The sequence below is a fragment of the Strigops habroptila genome, chromosome 4 (genome assembly GCF_004027225.2).
Source record: "Strigops habroptila isolate Jane chromosome 4, bStrHab1.2.pri, whole genome shotgun sequence".
In the NCBI taxonomy this organism is placed as follows: Eukaryota; Metazoa; Chordata; class Aves; order Psittaciformes; family Psittacidae; genus Strigops; species Strigops habroptila.
In genome coordinates this window covers 59,451,119-59,467,458 of record NC_046358.1, presented here as the reverse complement: position 1 = coordinate 59,467,458, position 16,340 = coordinate 59,451,119, and the positions used below count along the sequence as shown (strand labels likewise).

The 16,340-nt window shown below is 41.6% G+C and overlaps 1 protein-coding gene across 6 annotated transcripts in view; it reads right to left on the bottom strand.

Moving 5' to 3' along the window:
- Nucleotides 1-16,340, bottom strand: part of LDLRAD3 (low density lipoprotein receptor class A domain containing 3) — a 128,068-nt gene that overhangs the window by 71,855 nt on the left and 39,873 nt on the right. The gene's annotated exons all lie outside the window — the stretch shown is intronic.

The window sequence follows — 16,340 nt, the reverse complement described above, 5'->3', positions numbered from 1 at the left end:
GGAAAAAGTATCTAATTCACATGCAAGAATCAATCACATGATTACATGTTAATGGACAGAAACAGAATGCTCTGAATGCATCTATTATAGTAATGGGAACCAGAAGGGAAAACATTATCCTCTGGAGTGACACAGTTCTTATGATAGAAAATCAAACATGTTATTTCCAGAGCTTTCTATATGTAGCCCAGAGAAGAATATCTTCCCTTTGCTCTAATAATTTTAAACACAAACCAAACACAGCATTAACTGCAAAACAGAAACTACAAATATAACTAACATAACCCTGTCACGGTATAAATGTATGAAAGGCTGATAATTCCCCACAGAGTGGCTGTAACACACCAGAAAAGCTCAGCCACAACAGAACCCATAGCTGATTTCTTTATCTGTGCTAAGGGAACACAGAAGCTGTTGAAACAGGCACAGACTTACTCAGTAACAGCTCAAGACATTTCACTCCTCCATTACAGAGGGCAGGTGGTTATCATCATAGCAAATTATACACAACTCTGACACGCAAAGCATGAAGTTTTTAATTTTAAAGGGTAATTCGGAGAAAAATCTACCTCAATTTTTATACAGCAAAATGTCTGAAGTGGCCCATTCTCAAGTCATAAAAATATGATGGAACAGATATATCTGTAGCTCTGGGGCAAAATATGGGAAGTATTCCAAACATTAGTTCGGCTTTCAAAGCAACTTCTGTATTGGACCAGGAGGAAAAAAAAAACATTTTGGATATTAAAATGCACAGTGGTGAGTTGCATATGCATGAACCACATCACAGAAAATGAAAGCACCACCAGCAAAGATGCTCTGGGTCTGCCGATTGCTGGAGCACACATTTGTGCTCATTGCAGAAGATGGGAGGTGTTACTGAACACTGACGCTGTAGCGAGCAAGACTCTCCTGACAGCAAGACTGTCTTGGTGAGGCGCTGGCACAGGTTGCCCAGAGAAGCTGTGGCTGCCCCATCCCTGGCAGTGTTCAAGACCAGGTTGGACGGGGCTTGGAGCAACCTGGTCTAGTGGAAGGTGTCCCTGCACGTGGCAGGGGGTTGGAACTGGATGAGCTTTAAGGTCCCTCCCAACCCAAACTGTTTTGTGATACTATGATTATCTGTGCCTTTTATTTGGATTCCCTCCATTGACAGCAAAAAGACTGGCGGCTGGCACCTACAGCATCAAGTTATTGCATTTCACTCTAAGCTTAAAGCCACATGAAAGTGAACAGACTTCCAAACCACAAAAAAAAAAAAAAAAAAAAAAAAGACCCCCCCAAAAAAACCACTCCCCTCTAGCTACACATGTCACTCATTAAATATTCTGTGACAATCAAACTACAAGTCTAGTAGTGCTAAGAAGCCCCATTCTCCATGTTCTTGGCATAACACAGACCTGCACAGGAAAGTTCTTTGCCAAATAGAATTCTCTATTTGACAGGTGAACTTCCCCTCCCATCTGAGCATCAATCCCACATAAGGGTGTGTTGTTTTGTTTTAAAAAGGACAAGATTGGTAAATAGCCCCCATCGCAAACTTCAAAGTCAGTATTCATGGACTAATGACCTTTTAAGGTTAAAGACACATTAATGTGCCTTAAGTATGATCTTGAACCATTTCTGCCTATTCAATCCCCTTTTCCCCCCATGAAAAGCTAGAAGGGATTTATGTTCAGAGAAGGACAGGACAAGTTTGTGTATATTATTTCCAAAAGCATTTGACAGCATTCACGAAAAGTCATTTTGCTACCATGGACCATACACTGCAGCTTCACAGAAGTACACTGTTCTCCCAGTAAATATAAATTCCTCCCACATCCATCACCTGTCCCCACCAGCTCCTGCCTATACATGACTACCACCCACAAACTAGGCTTTAATGAGGCTTCTCTCCTACTTCTTTGGTAGGTGAACTACCTGGCATGGGAACTCCCCAGAGCTGCCCCCCAGCCAGCAGAGCTACAGAGCCCTGGGATGCTCCACAGGATCTTCTCTTCATATTGAATCAAACATGCAACCAACAACAAATAGATCACGCCTCCGGAAGCGATGGTAATCAGGTTTTGTCAAATATCACCTCCTCAACAGACATATCCTGTGATGTCCCAAAATTTGTCATCCAACACTGTGGGTTTTGGGTTGTTTTTTTTTTTTAACCGGATAGCTAGAAGTGCTCGTTCTTCAAGCATACTCCTTTCTACACAGTTTCAACAGGAGCACAGCCTCACAAGCGCACACATTTTATCACTGAGAATCAGAGAATAGTTTGTGGGTCATGGTGAGCTTCTCGTCACCAACACCCCAAGTCCTTCTCCTCAGGGATGCTCTCCATCCATTCTCCGCCAGTCTTTCTTTAGGAAAGGCAGCAATTACCCAGCAGTAACCCTCCACACCTGAGCGCAATGCATTCGATGCCATGCGGGACACTGTCTCACTTGGCAAACACCACATCAGTCAGATGTGTTTGTCTTACCCCGTTCAAGATACTTTAGAGCCTTTAAAATTAAATTCAAGCAACATGACTCTCTTTCAACAGAAAAAATAGTTCCGCCACGCTTTTCCAGGATGCATCACATGCAGTGCTCCAGACAGACACTTATTCTGAATTTAAACTGCTCAAGTTTAAAAAACAACAACAAAACAACAAACCACTACAAAACACATTTACATAATGTGATTGTGAGATAAAATCCTGGAAACCAAGAATATCAAAGTTAACAGTCAGCTCTTTGTAAATGTCAATGATGTGCATACTCATGTGCATGTGAGTGGGCAGCAATCATCTGCAAAATGAAAAAAAAAAAGGCATTAGCATTAAATTCTGAATTTTCTGTGTCTTCCTTGGGTTGCACATTTAATTAGTTTTTAATACAGGCTCCTTGGCCATTTTCTGAAAAGGGAAAAAAATAGAGGGTTATGAAAAATGAAACGTACCCACAGACCTTCATTGCTTCAGCCAAGTAATTATTTTTAAGCTGTTTTAATGTTTTGAAAGCTTTGTCTCAAGTAATTAAACACCATTTTCAGGAAGCTGTTCATGATATTTATGAATGCAATTGCTAGAGCAATTTATTCTCAAGCTATTAGCTCATTGGGTCTCATGAGTCAAACACGGGATTAGGGTAAATGAGTTTCCAGAGATGCCTGTGACAGTGTAAAGAGAGGAAGAAAGGGAAGAAAAATGCTACTGCAAACAGCAGAAATAAGAATTCAGCAAGTTAAGTGCCTGCTTTTACCGATAACTCTGCTGCTCCAGCGTGCTAGTAGATTCTGCAATATTTAAGGCTTCATCTCAGATTAAAACACATGGTACTGATTGAAATACAGCCCTTTATTTAAAGTTTCAATACCTGAGTTGCAGCTTACTTGGTACTTTTCACAGGACTCAAATTACAATTTACCTTAGTCTGCGCTCCACCGCCCTCAATGAAATTCCTCTGGAAAGGTAATCAAATGAGAAGAACTAAGCATTCATGGAGAACAAAGCAGTTTCTCTGTGCAAGCTCTTGGGACTCCCACTTTGCCTTCTGAACTTACTGAATATGTCTCTTCTGAGCGAGCTGTCGTCATTAATTTGGCTTTTGCCATTTTGCAAGGAAAAACCTGAGGCAGGATGCACCTAACAGAACACAGAGTGAATGACCTGAGCTCTGGAAACCTATATAAAGCATTTTTAAAATATGTATTTATATGCAACATGGCAAAAGATTCAGTGATGGGCTGTACCGTCTCTAGAGTGGGAAGCTCAGTCTGACCTGGAGGAACGAGTGCTACTTTAACACTAAAGACTCCTGCTATGGCAACACGTCTACCTCAGTGAACCAAACCCATGCTTCATGTAAAGCACACTTATGCAGAGCAGAAGTGGCATCAGAATCTGTAATAGTAAATACTTTAAATGACAATAGACAGGAGTTTCAAACGGGGATGGCTTTAAAGTGACAGAGGGGAGATTTAGATGTCAGGAAGAAGTTCTTCCCTCCTGTGAGGGTGGTGAGGCACTGGCACAAGAAGGTGGCGGCGGCACAACAAGCTGTGGCTGCCCCATCCCTGCCAGTGTTCAAGGCCAGGTTGGACGGGGCTTGCAGCAATCTGGTCTAGTGGAAGGTGTCCCTGCCCATGGCTGAGGGTTGGAACTAGATGAGCTTTAAGATACCTTCCAACCCAAACCAGTCTGTGATTCTATGATAAACACCTTCCCTCAAGCCTTCTCCTTCCCTTTTCCTATAAAAGACATGGCAGCGTGGCACCAACACTTCTTGACAGTTTCAAACCTGGCTTGGAGGCCTACCTGTATAAACCTCACCTCATCTGACCAGATGTCCCAAAAGCAAAATAATGTCAGCAGGTAGCTTATACAGTTCAGGAGAATATGACAACCTGATGACATAGTCAAAGGAATTGTAGAAACATCACTTTCAAGTCTCACCATGCAAAATATCTTTAAAATAAATTAAAAAAAAAAAAAAAAAAAAAAAAAAGCCCAGAACTATCTAATTAAGATACTTATTGTTCTTAAGCAGGAAATACTTTGAAGCTGTACATAAACTGCTCTGCAAAAGGAACTTCCAGAGAAAGCAGTATATATAACACTCTGAAGAACAAGGTCCCTCAAGCTGTCTTACCCTTTTTCTAAACACTCATGTTTATAAAGTTATGTTCATTATATCCAGGTTTGAAATGGAAACAAGTCAGTAAGCAGACAGGTTTAAGTACATAGTAAGCTGTGAGAGGTGCTGTTTCAAAGCAGTAAAAAATAAACAGTTGTTCTCTTTTTCTTCTCCTTCTCCCCTCCCAGGGAAGGTCTCCTCCTAACCAGATCATTTTTCTGGACATTCCACACAATACTTGTCAAGTAAAAACACATTTCTACTTCCTGAAATAATTTTCATGCGGCTCGAAAGTGCCTAAGATGCTGTCAAATACTTGCTGAGGCTGTGGCATAGCTGCCTTTCACCCGCAGCAGCTAAATGTGAACTATGCAGAGCGGAAGAAGGGTTTAGAAATTGAGATCCAGCAAAACCAGAAGCAGGTAATAAATTCAGCTGGACTGAGGATAGATTCTTGTGATTTACCAGTCACTGACTCTGTGAAAACCAACCTCAGTCACTTCCATCCATGGAGAGAGAAACTAGTGCCAAGAAAAATGAAAGAGAATTCTTATTTGATCATTGTTTTGAGTTCCAGAGATCAAAAAAGCCCAAACAGTATAATAAATAATTAAAAATGAAGTCATAACATCTGCATCCCTCCTGTATTCCTCTGAAATAAAGCACCTATGCAAACATACAAGACTTGGGGGGAATAAAAACCCGCAAGAGATAAAATGCAGAGGACAGAAGATCAGGACAGGTTGAACCACACACAAAATGTCAACAGAAAGGTTGACATTTAAAGATGAAGCCATAGAGCAGTAGTTTAAGAAGTTCCTAATGACAGAATGGTCCTCAATTCAGCGTGGTCTAACCACTGACAAAGTAACAAGCCAGAAGACAAGCTCAGCACTACATAAATCCTACCTCAGGAAAAGCAGAATCTTTTTGCAAGAGAATTATTTTAAAAGACCCAGCAACTGGTCCATCAGATCTTCATTAAGAAATGCAGATGGGATGGCATGTTTATTAAATGCAGGGGGCACATTCACTATACAGTTCACAGAAGGAGCAGAAGCAGCCCAGTGCAGGGCAGAGCTCTCTAATCTCAACATCAGTCTTTACCTTCAACAGCTGAGAGAAGTCCGCTCCCCTATTTGGGAAATTAAAGAACCAGAGAGTTTGTTCTGTATGCAAAAGAGAAAAGAAAGGTAAAGGTTTTACTCAGGCCAGGTTGGACGGGGCTTTGAGCAACCTGGTCTAGTGCAAGGTGCCCCTACCCATGGCAGGGGGTTGGGACTAAGGTGAGCTTTAAGGTCCCTGCCAAACGCAAACCAGTCTGTGGTTCTATGATTATCAGGAGATGAGACAGACTATGTTGTAATTGCAATGCCAGAGGCAACTGCCATCAGGCGTTAATGTAACCGTTTTGGAGAGGCAGTCCTGCAGCCCCTGGAAAGGGAGGAGTTGACAAAGCCCAGTTATTTTTTTTGTTCTCCCTGCCCTCTCTCTTCAGTCAGCTCCCACAACTGAAAAGCTTGGGCAAAAGCACTGCAAGAACAGCTCCACCCTGTTGCAAACGACAAAGACTTGTGGCTGAAAAGCATCGAAACCCCAGGGGAGATTTTTCTTCAAAGCACTATTCCCAGGTGTCACTGAGGAATGCTTCTCAACAACTGCTGGCAGCAGCCTGCACTCAACCCAGCTGCAAAGGGCTTCCTCTCCCTCCTCGCCTTTACTATACATGAGTGGGCTAGTTTACTAGTGCAGCTCCTGCTCTGCACACCCACTGCTGCAATGCCACATTTGCTGCTGTGTCCAAGAAACTCATAACATATGCTATAAATCAAGGCTATAAAATATAAGCAGTATAGATCATGTGGTAAAATAGGCAGAAAGAAAATTCCTGCTCTAACAGCTTCAGCAAAACAGGAGCAGAAGTTGACTCCTTTTCTCACCTGTGACTTGTGGACACCATTAAGCTTTTAATATTAAAACCCTGCTGAAATTATAATCAAGAAAGTAAGAAGTATTTTCATCAACAGTAATAGATTTGTGGATTTTGTGGCTGCCCCATCCCTGGCAGTGTTCAACGCCAGGTTGGACGGGGCTTGGAGCAACCTGGCCTAGTGGAAGGTGTCCCTGCCCAGGGGGCTGGAACTGGATGAGCTTTACGGTCCCTCCAACCCAAACCAGTCTGTGATTCTGTAAAACACACATTTGCTATGTATACTATATTGCCAACTGGCAATGCTCCCATAGAAGCCCAACTGTCGGGCACTTGTATTGGAGAGGACAGAGATGTGGTACCTCAGAGAGCTGGGCTGAACAGAAAGGAATGTATATCCAGTCAGGGAGATGTATGATTTCTCCCACATATGAGGTTTTGAGGTTTGTATTTTAAACGTAGATCACCTCCTGCCCTTCCAGGGTGACACCAAAATATGAAACAATGATTGAGTAGGAAAGATTTACCTGAAGAGGGAACAAAACTTTGTAGTATTTTAACTGTAGGTTGTGGATTGACGTCTGTATGTGGCTTAATGTATAGTTCCTCTTGACATCTCCAGAAAAGCCAAAACCAAACACAGAAGCACACACAGAATCACAGAATGGTTTGGGTTGGAAGTGACCTTAAAGCTCATCTAGTTCCAACCCCCTGCCACAAGCAGGGACACCTTCCACTAGACCAGGTTGCTCCAAGCCCCATCCAACCTGGCCTTGAACACTGCCAGGGATGGGACAGAACACATGAAGAGCGTGATACAAAAAGTGAAGGGAGAAAGAAACCAGGAAGCAAACAAACAACAAAAACAAGTGAGGAAAAGCACCTGATGCCCTACAGGAAAGAAGGCAATAAAAAAAACAAAACAAAACAAAAAAAACCAAACCAAACGAAAACCAAACCCCCAAAAAACCAAAACAAAAACAACCAACCCAACAAACCAAACAAAAAACCCGAAATTTACAAACAAAACATCAATAAATTGCTTGAAGAGTTTTTCTAACAAGAGAAAGTAGAAAACACTGCAAGAGTGAAACAATAAATGAAGGAGCACAGGAACAGGTTCAGTATGTTTTCTCTACTCCGTACTAGGGTTTCTGGAAAGACTCACCACATTATTGATGTGCACACAAGAAAGGCACAGACCAAAAGCAGCCCTGTACCTTCCTGGAAATTCATTAGTCAAGGGCTAACTCATTTCACAGTGCTTTTCCATTTTGCTTGGTTTCCACCTCAGACCTGAGCTTGCAAAAGCACTTGCAAAGGCTATGATCTCTCTCCCATGTACAAGCTCATGATAACTCTTCTACACATTTCTTTAGGCACCTCCAGCCAGCAGTCCTTCACATAGAGTCTTGAATTACATCCAGCTTGGCCAAGAAGGTATTCTCTGGGTATTTTCTTGCAATTATCAGTCATGACTAGAATCTGATCTCATATGGCTGCCAAGTAATCATCAGCTCTCCAGGATTTATCTATCAAGAGGTGGTGGAAAAGGCAGTCTGGAAAGCAAGGAAGGGACCAGCAGTGGCTTCTGCAAACACTCACTGATTTGATCATACTTGTGCTATGAACTGAATGGAAAGAGCAAGAATTTGGGCTCAGGAATGTAAACCTTGGCAGCTGACTTATCACAAAACTGACTGTGTGTGCGTGAGAGCAGGTTTCCACCATCTCAGTCTAATTCTACAAGCAGGCTCCACACAGTAGTATATGACAAGATTATGGCCAAGTGATCCTTTCACACAACAAAACAAAGAAAAAAAAAATAATTAAGTAGGAGCATGGCTCAAGCCCCTGCCTATGATCTCCTCCAACTATTTGAAAGCCAGGCTCTGCTCACTGCCATCATGTCTCATTTTTACCACAACAACCGCTTCAGTCCTTTCAAAGAATCACAGAATGGTTTAGGTTGGAAGGGATCTTAAAGCTCATCTAGTTCCAACCCCCTGCCATGGGCAGGGACACCTTCCACTAGACCAGGTTGCTCCAAGCCTCGTCCAACCTGGCCTCATACCTGCTGTAGCCACCTTGCTGTCTCAGCCATCTCTCAAGAATATCTCTGTCTAAGCAATCATCAACACACCTGTTCCAATCTGGTCAGACAAATTTGGCTTTAATAGGAAGCAAAAACAACGGGGGGAGGGGGAGGAGTCAATCTGGAATTTGTTAGCTTTTGAGCAGAATATGAGGTCTTCTCATCTGCCTTTTCCTGGCTGATCACAGTCATACAGTTATTAAGCAAGGATAAAATTCCCACCCAGCATTGCTTTTCTGAAGTCACATGCTTATCGCTTTGTGCTTCTAGAGTGTGAAAAAAGGAAAATACATTTGACAGCAAGTCAGTCACTTCCCATAAGGATACTCTCTTTCTCATACAATATTCCTGCAGCTATGGATTCTTACATGCATCAGTGCCAAATAGCTTGCAGAGCTACCATTTAATTGCATAGAATGATCTCTTTCCCTCAAGCCAAGTCCAAACCACCTCCTCGCAAACCAGTCAGCAAGGACCCAGCCACCATGGACTTCAAAGTTAACTGACAAAACAGTTCAAGTTTTAGCTCAGAAAACTCTTCTCGAAGAAAACTCTTAGCTCTAGAACGTGTTCTGTAGAAGGATAGTCCTGAGTCTTCTCCTGTAAATCACAAGCACCATTTACCATGGAAAAATCTGCCTAAAGAAGTCTTAAAGTATTTTCCCAGACACCCATCACTAAAATATGGTTGGTGTTTGCTAGCTGTTCAGCATGTTGGAGTCAAAGGGAAATGATGATCTAGGAATAAACAGTTGAACAAAACAAGCTAGTTTTTAATTCCCACAGGCTTTTGTGCAGTTAACAAGTTTCCTAACCTCTTAGCAAAAACACCAGATCCTCAAAATTACTTCCACTTAACAACTAACTGGTAATCACTGTATTTACGGTGGTGCAATAATGCTATTAGAATCAAAAAAGATTTGAAAGCGTCCGCTTTGAAGTATGTAATTCAGCACCAGTGCCCAGAACCCACAGTGACTTGCTGGTACACTTCAAGCGACAGATAACGTTCAGAAGTGATTAATAGTATTTATTTTCTTCAGATGACTTTATCAACTTAGAATCACAGACTGGTTTGGGTTGGAAGGGACCTTAAAGCTCATCTAGTTCCAACCCCCTGCCATGGGCAGGGACACCTTCCACTAGCCCAGGTTGCTCCAAGCCCCGTCCAACCTGGCCTTGAACACTGCCAGGGATGGGGCAGCCACAGCTTCTCTGGTCAACCTTGAGAACTTTCACAAAGCTTTCAAAAGTTAGAAGTTTTGTATTTGTCATCTCTAAAATAGAGATCAGGTATACAGCCGATGTCAACCAAAAATGCCAAAGTTCATTTACCATGCCATCAGCAGGAAGTATCAGGGGGGCTCTGGCTGCTGCTACCTCTATGTTCAGGGCACATGAACAGGCACTCTCATTGTCCCAACCTTCGAACATGTTAGTGGAAACACTACTTAACACGACATAGATAGGAACAGGTCATCGGCACGTGGTACTTCCTACTCAACCAGGTTGCTACCTCCCTTAACAGCCAATACCTACTTTGACAACTAAATTTGAATAGAGATTCTAAAAGCACTTTATGGCACTGTACCCTCCGCACTCCTCCCCCTGCTTGTTCTGCAGGTTTTACTGTTTGCATAGACTCTATAATAAAAATAAACAGAAAATTGATTATTTTCAGCATCTAATTTCCATTGCACGTTGATGTTTATGTAATTGAAAACCATATAATTGCTTTACATTTTTAGCATCCCTCATAAATATGGATTTTTAGTATGATCTTTTATAGAAAATTAGCACAGAATATCTGGTAATGTCAGATAGGAAGATGAGTTAGCTTGGCAAACTCAGGGAACAGCACACACCACAGACTGGCATGATGTCTTTCACCACAATTTTCTGCAGGCAGAAGAAAATCCACTGTGGTGCCCAACTTTCCAAGGAAGCTTGATGAGACTCTGGGACAAAAGTCTTAATGCAAGAGCAGCTAAGAAGTGAAAGCTAGAATTCAACGGCCTCACCCTTCACAGATTTACAGGTACAGAAATGCTTGGCTGAAGATGAATCTCGGCTTAATGTCTGGAAATGAACTTTCTTTTGGCAACCTGTGCCAGTGTCTCACTACCCTCACAGGGAAGAACTTCTTCCTAGTATCTCATGTAATTCTCTCCTCTGTCAGTTCAAAGCCATTCATTCCCCCTTGTCCTGTCACTACATGGCCTTGTCAAAAGCCTCTCTCTGGATTTCTTGTCAGGGTTCTCTCTGGAACCCTGTCTGATATCTTGCTCAGGTATTAAAAATCACGCTAAAGCAATTCATGCTCTGCTGTGAATACAGCACCTTGGTACGGCCACTGAAGTATGACCTGCAATAACAACTGCCATTTGCCTCAGCTGCAGAAAGCTAATGCTCCCGCTGAGCTGGCTGGGACCAGCATTTGGCAGGAGTGAGCATGAAGACCTAGGGAAGTCTGGTATACTCACTTTAATGTTAATACCACCTCGGTTGTGACACATTCCCCCATCCTCCAAAATTCAGTTTTCCATACTGTTATTTCTCCTGTAAGATGATACGGGATCATATTTTCTGTAAGGCTGAGTAAAATTGTAGCGATGCCAGCACAGTGGAACGACTTTGAGAAAAAAAACAGAATTACTCCAAGCAAGGATTTCTCAAACTAACAGACGCAACCGCCCAGACCTACTGCGGTCCCACACACGTGGGGTCACCTTCATCTCAGTTCTGCATTTCTAGCTATCCTCCCCATTGACATGAGTCAAGTGCATTTCACCATCACAGTTACTAGCTACAGAGACATTTGGCTGACCTGAGTCGCTCCATTTATTCTTTTTGAGTAGATGTCAGTAAAACTTTTCAACAGACCTTTGGTAACCCTGCTCTAGGGGACTGCCTCCACTGAAAACATGCTGCTTGAGGTGAATTACATCATTGATTGTGTATTAAACTGCTACAACATCTGGATAGAGACACATTTATACAAGGTGCTTGGATCTAATACCTAAAGGTGGTACAGAAAATCTGGAGAGGGACTTTTGACAAGGGCAGGTAGTGACAAGACAAGGGGGGATGGCTTTGAACTGACAGAGGGGAGATTTACTGAATGGGGCTTTGAGTAACCCGGTATAGTGGAAGGTGTCCTTGCCTGTGGCAGAGGGTTGGAAATAGATGAGCTTTAAGGTCCCTTCCAAACCAAACCATTCTGTGATTCTATGATTATCTGTGCCTTTTATTTGGATTCCGTCCATTGACAGCAAAAAGACTGGGGGCTGGCATCTACAGTCCAGCAGGAAAAGCCTTTGCCCAATTAAATGAGACTGATATCTAAAAAAAGTTAATGCAATTCAGTAGCCCAGACACAGTGTGACACACCAATGTATACAGTGTATTTCAAACACCTACATGCTGTTAAAAAATTGTGGAAAATGTATTTGAAAGGAATTCTTTTACTAATAACAGCTCAAGAAAGAATTTAATTAGCCTCAAGAACAAGGGGGAGAAAGAATGTCCTTTATTTTACACTTGTGTTCCTCTAGTGTGACATTTTATCACCTAGTCGTGAAGTTCTGAAGCACAGGCAAAGAAACTGCACACTCATGTAATCACCTTTTTCTAGAACTGTTAATTTGACATAAATGTCATGAAGTGAAGGTAAAAATATCTGGACACAGCTGTTAAGAGCTCATATTTCATTTCTGCACAGGTGAGAAGAAAACCCCATGCCATTTACAGCCTCCATTTCCAGCTTCCCTTATCAGCCACTGACTGAAAGTAGCTGTTACTACGTGCACATACTGACTTTGCAAGTAGCTTGAGAACTGCAATTTGAGCCCTAGTAACTAAAAACATGTATTAAAAAAAAAAAAAGAAAAAAGATTACAGCAAGAGTCCAATAAGTCACTCCCATTACTCCATCATGGAAGTAAGCTGTGCCTTGAAGGAAGGCTACCATCAGCATCCTGAAGTACATCTATCTACGGAACAGACATAATACGAGCTGAAGGCACAAAGTTACTCCCATGTCATTATTATTGCCTTCCAGAAACTGCTTTCAGGGCAAGGCAATTGCTGCCAGACCATTTTTTTCCCTTTTTTCCACTGTTAAAGGTGTTGACAAACATGGTGAGCCCCTAGTGATACAAAAGCTTGTCTAAGATTTGACCTAGGTCATAAAACTGATTTTTACACTACCCAAGTCATCACCTGCTTCAGGCAGATCAGGTGAAGAGGCTGGACACCTCTCAGATCTACAAACACCCTTTTAAGTTTTTCATAGAATCATAAAATGAAGGGACCTTAAAGATCATCTGGTTTCAACCCCCTGCCAGCAATAAACCCCCTTTCCTAGGCAATGGGGTTAAAGCTAGTAAAGGTGTTTAACAAACTCAGAAGGAAGGGGCCATGAAAGGAAAAGGAGTTTGAAATAAAATATCCAGTATACTTTTGTTGGTGTTAAAGCTTTCTAGTACTTTACTAGTACTTTACTAGTACTTTACTAAAAGTACACAATGCAGGAGAAACTAAAGGAAGCAGCACTGTAAAAACACATTTAGATAAAAAGCTATTAAGAGAATAAATTAAATACAGTCCTAGAGCTAAATAAATTTACATGGTGGTTGAAAAATATTAAGAAGGAATTCCCTTCCAATAGAGTGGATGCCTGAATGATTGATGCCTACAAATGATTAGCTCACTCAGTTAATTCGAGGCATAGAGACCTTAAAGTAATAAGACCAAAAAGAGTGGGAGGAAGGCATTTCCCTAGATTAAATCCATTAAGTATAGAAGAGGAGCAGAAATTTCCAATCAAGTGTTGTTAAAACTGGAATAACCCCCTCGAAAGCACAATTCATATGTGTAACTCATGTGGATAATCCAAGCAATTATATCCTCCATCCAATCCCAAAACTCAGGTGCATATTCATCATACTTAGATGAATACACCACATTCCAGACTAAGACTGTACTATTACAATGCTGGAAACTGGAGGTGACCATAGTATAGCTGGGCTGGGATTAAAGGAACGGCTCTGAAGTTTACCATGGCAGGAGCAAGAACTACAAGTAATTACTGTTAGGAATTAGAGCAGAATCATTTGAGCTGCTGCTAAGTTTTCACGATTCTGGTTTTTAAACTGGTGTTTTTCCCATGACATACAAACCTTCTGTAAGATGTGCAACACTGAATTACAAGTGGTAAGGACAAAGCAGGGTGGGAACATGTTCTCAAAAACTTGACCTTCCTCCCATTTTCACAACTAAATCCTGGGGTCTCAATTGCCCCCCTTCCCCCCCCCCCCCCCCGCAATGATTCCACCCCTATGTAGAACTAAAGTTAATCTTTATAAACCCACAACTTCAGGCTCATCTCAAATTGCAGCATGCTTGCAGAACTGTCATTCACCAAGGATGGCACATTTTGAGCTGCTCCATGTCAAAGGCAGGTCAATACATTTTGCCGGAGGAGGTCACATTCCTGTTTTCCTAGCCTAGCAGAGTGACCCTTCTTGATTGAAAGGATCTTTATGCATGGAGGAGTATGTGACACAACCCAAACTGATATGCTACTGGAGCATATGACAGCAGGATAAAGGAGGCCTTTGAAGATCATGGAGGAGTAGGAAGAGGTGTTAATTTAAACGGCTTGTCAGTATACCCAAGAGCAGAAGGAGAGCAAAGTATCAATTAATAATTCACACTTCTATTCCACATGTTATCATAATGTCTCAAAACAGTTTGCAAACATTGATTAAATCTCACAACATCCCCCTGAAGCAGACAGGCACAGATGAAGCTCTGCTTCTACCAGCCAGGATGTTGTTCTCTGAGAGCACTTCACTTAGTTGATCTATGCCCCCTCTTCTCCATCTGTTACATGGTGATAATGACACTAGCATACAGTGGTTCAGAAGCTCAGTGATGTCTAAATCAACACATTTTTAGATAGAAAAATAGCACAAGGGCAATCCTGTATGTCAGACTACACTCTATTACACTGGTAACACATATAGTGGGAAGAAAACCCTCTATCTTGATTTCATAATACCCTACAGATTTGCTTTGCTCTGTCCCTAGGTACCCAGAACACTTGAGTTCTAGCTAATGACCTTGGGTACTGTGTTAACACAAAGCACATTGTAATTACAGTAATTAGATCTGCTGTAGAAAGAATCATGAGAAACCAAAGACTGTCCACAGCAGCCTCTAATTCCCAATTAACACAAAGCAGTTGTTGTGTTTGGAATCCACGACAGACATACTCATAGCTGCAAACCCCAGAGGGAATTGTCACTTACATTCATATGGGAAGCAGAGCATATTATACTGTTTAATCCTTACTCTGAAAGACAGGTACACGAGACTTGTCCACTTACAGATGGTGAAATGGCAATTCAGGGAGGCTCTAAGCTGCCAAAGGCAATCACACACACTCTTCAGAACCAGCAATTCCTTTTGAGAGCTCCTTATTCCCAACTCTGTACTTGGACTCTTTTAATAATAACAAACACACACCCCCCCCAAAAAAAACCTCATACAACAAACTGCAAAAAAAAAACCCCACCAACCCAAAGACCATCACTGCTCTAGTCCTAATGAGAGAGAGTTCCCTCTTTCTTGTTGGGGGCTCTTTCTTTCCTGGGTATAGAATCAGACAGAATTACTTTGCTTAACCCTCTTATTAATCTGACTTTCCAGAAGGAACAAAGATAAAGACAGAAGTAACGGCTCCATGAAATCCAGCTCTTTTCTTCTCCTGAGCTTGACAGTCACTTCCAAAAGCAGATTGTCATGACAACCATCAAACTGGAGGCAATCCAGGCAATTAATCTGCAGAGGAAACACTCATCCCAACCTTGGAAAAGAAGACTGCTGCTCTAAGCTTCAGAAGCCAAAGGAACAAAAAAATAAAAAAGAAACCCAACAAGAAACCTTAGCACCCACATTAATCTTATTAGGCTGCCTAATTTGTTTGTTAACCTCAAATCATTCCTATATACTTCATGTTTTATAAAATACTGTAGTATTAAGTTATAGAAAACAAACAGAGGAGCACTACATGTAGACTTCTAGTATAAGTTAAAAAGAAAAAAAAAAAAAAGCCAGATTGCATTTTGAGATTCTTAAAATGGAGATTCTTAAAAGTGGATACAAACATATTGCACAAAATTGGCTTTAAACCACAGAAAGAACTCCGCAAATAAAATATGATTATTTCTAACCTATGAAATAATCTGGCTCCAATTATTTGGATATAGCAAACCTTTATTGATTAAAAAAGGAGGCAGATTTAGAATCTTTCAACTTTTACCCCTTTGGCCTGATGTTCCTTATTTCCCTAGTTCATGCCCCATCCCTGGCAGTGTCAAGGTCAAGCTGGACAGGGCTTGGAGCAACCTGGTCTAATGGAAGGTGTCCCTGCCTGTGGCAGTGAGTTGGAACTAGATGGTCTTGAAGGTCACTTCCAATCTAAACCATTCTAGTATTCCATGATTCTCGCAAGACTCAATACACAGCTACTTTCAAACAAAAATTTTCTTCCTCGTCCTCATCCTTTTCTCTAAATACAAACCCAAAGGAAGGTAGGAATAATTTTTTTCACTGCATACTTGTCCTGCAATGAAACATGCCTTTCAGAAAGTAACTGAGCAATGACGATATAAAGCTTTAAGCCTACACAGATTTA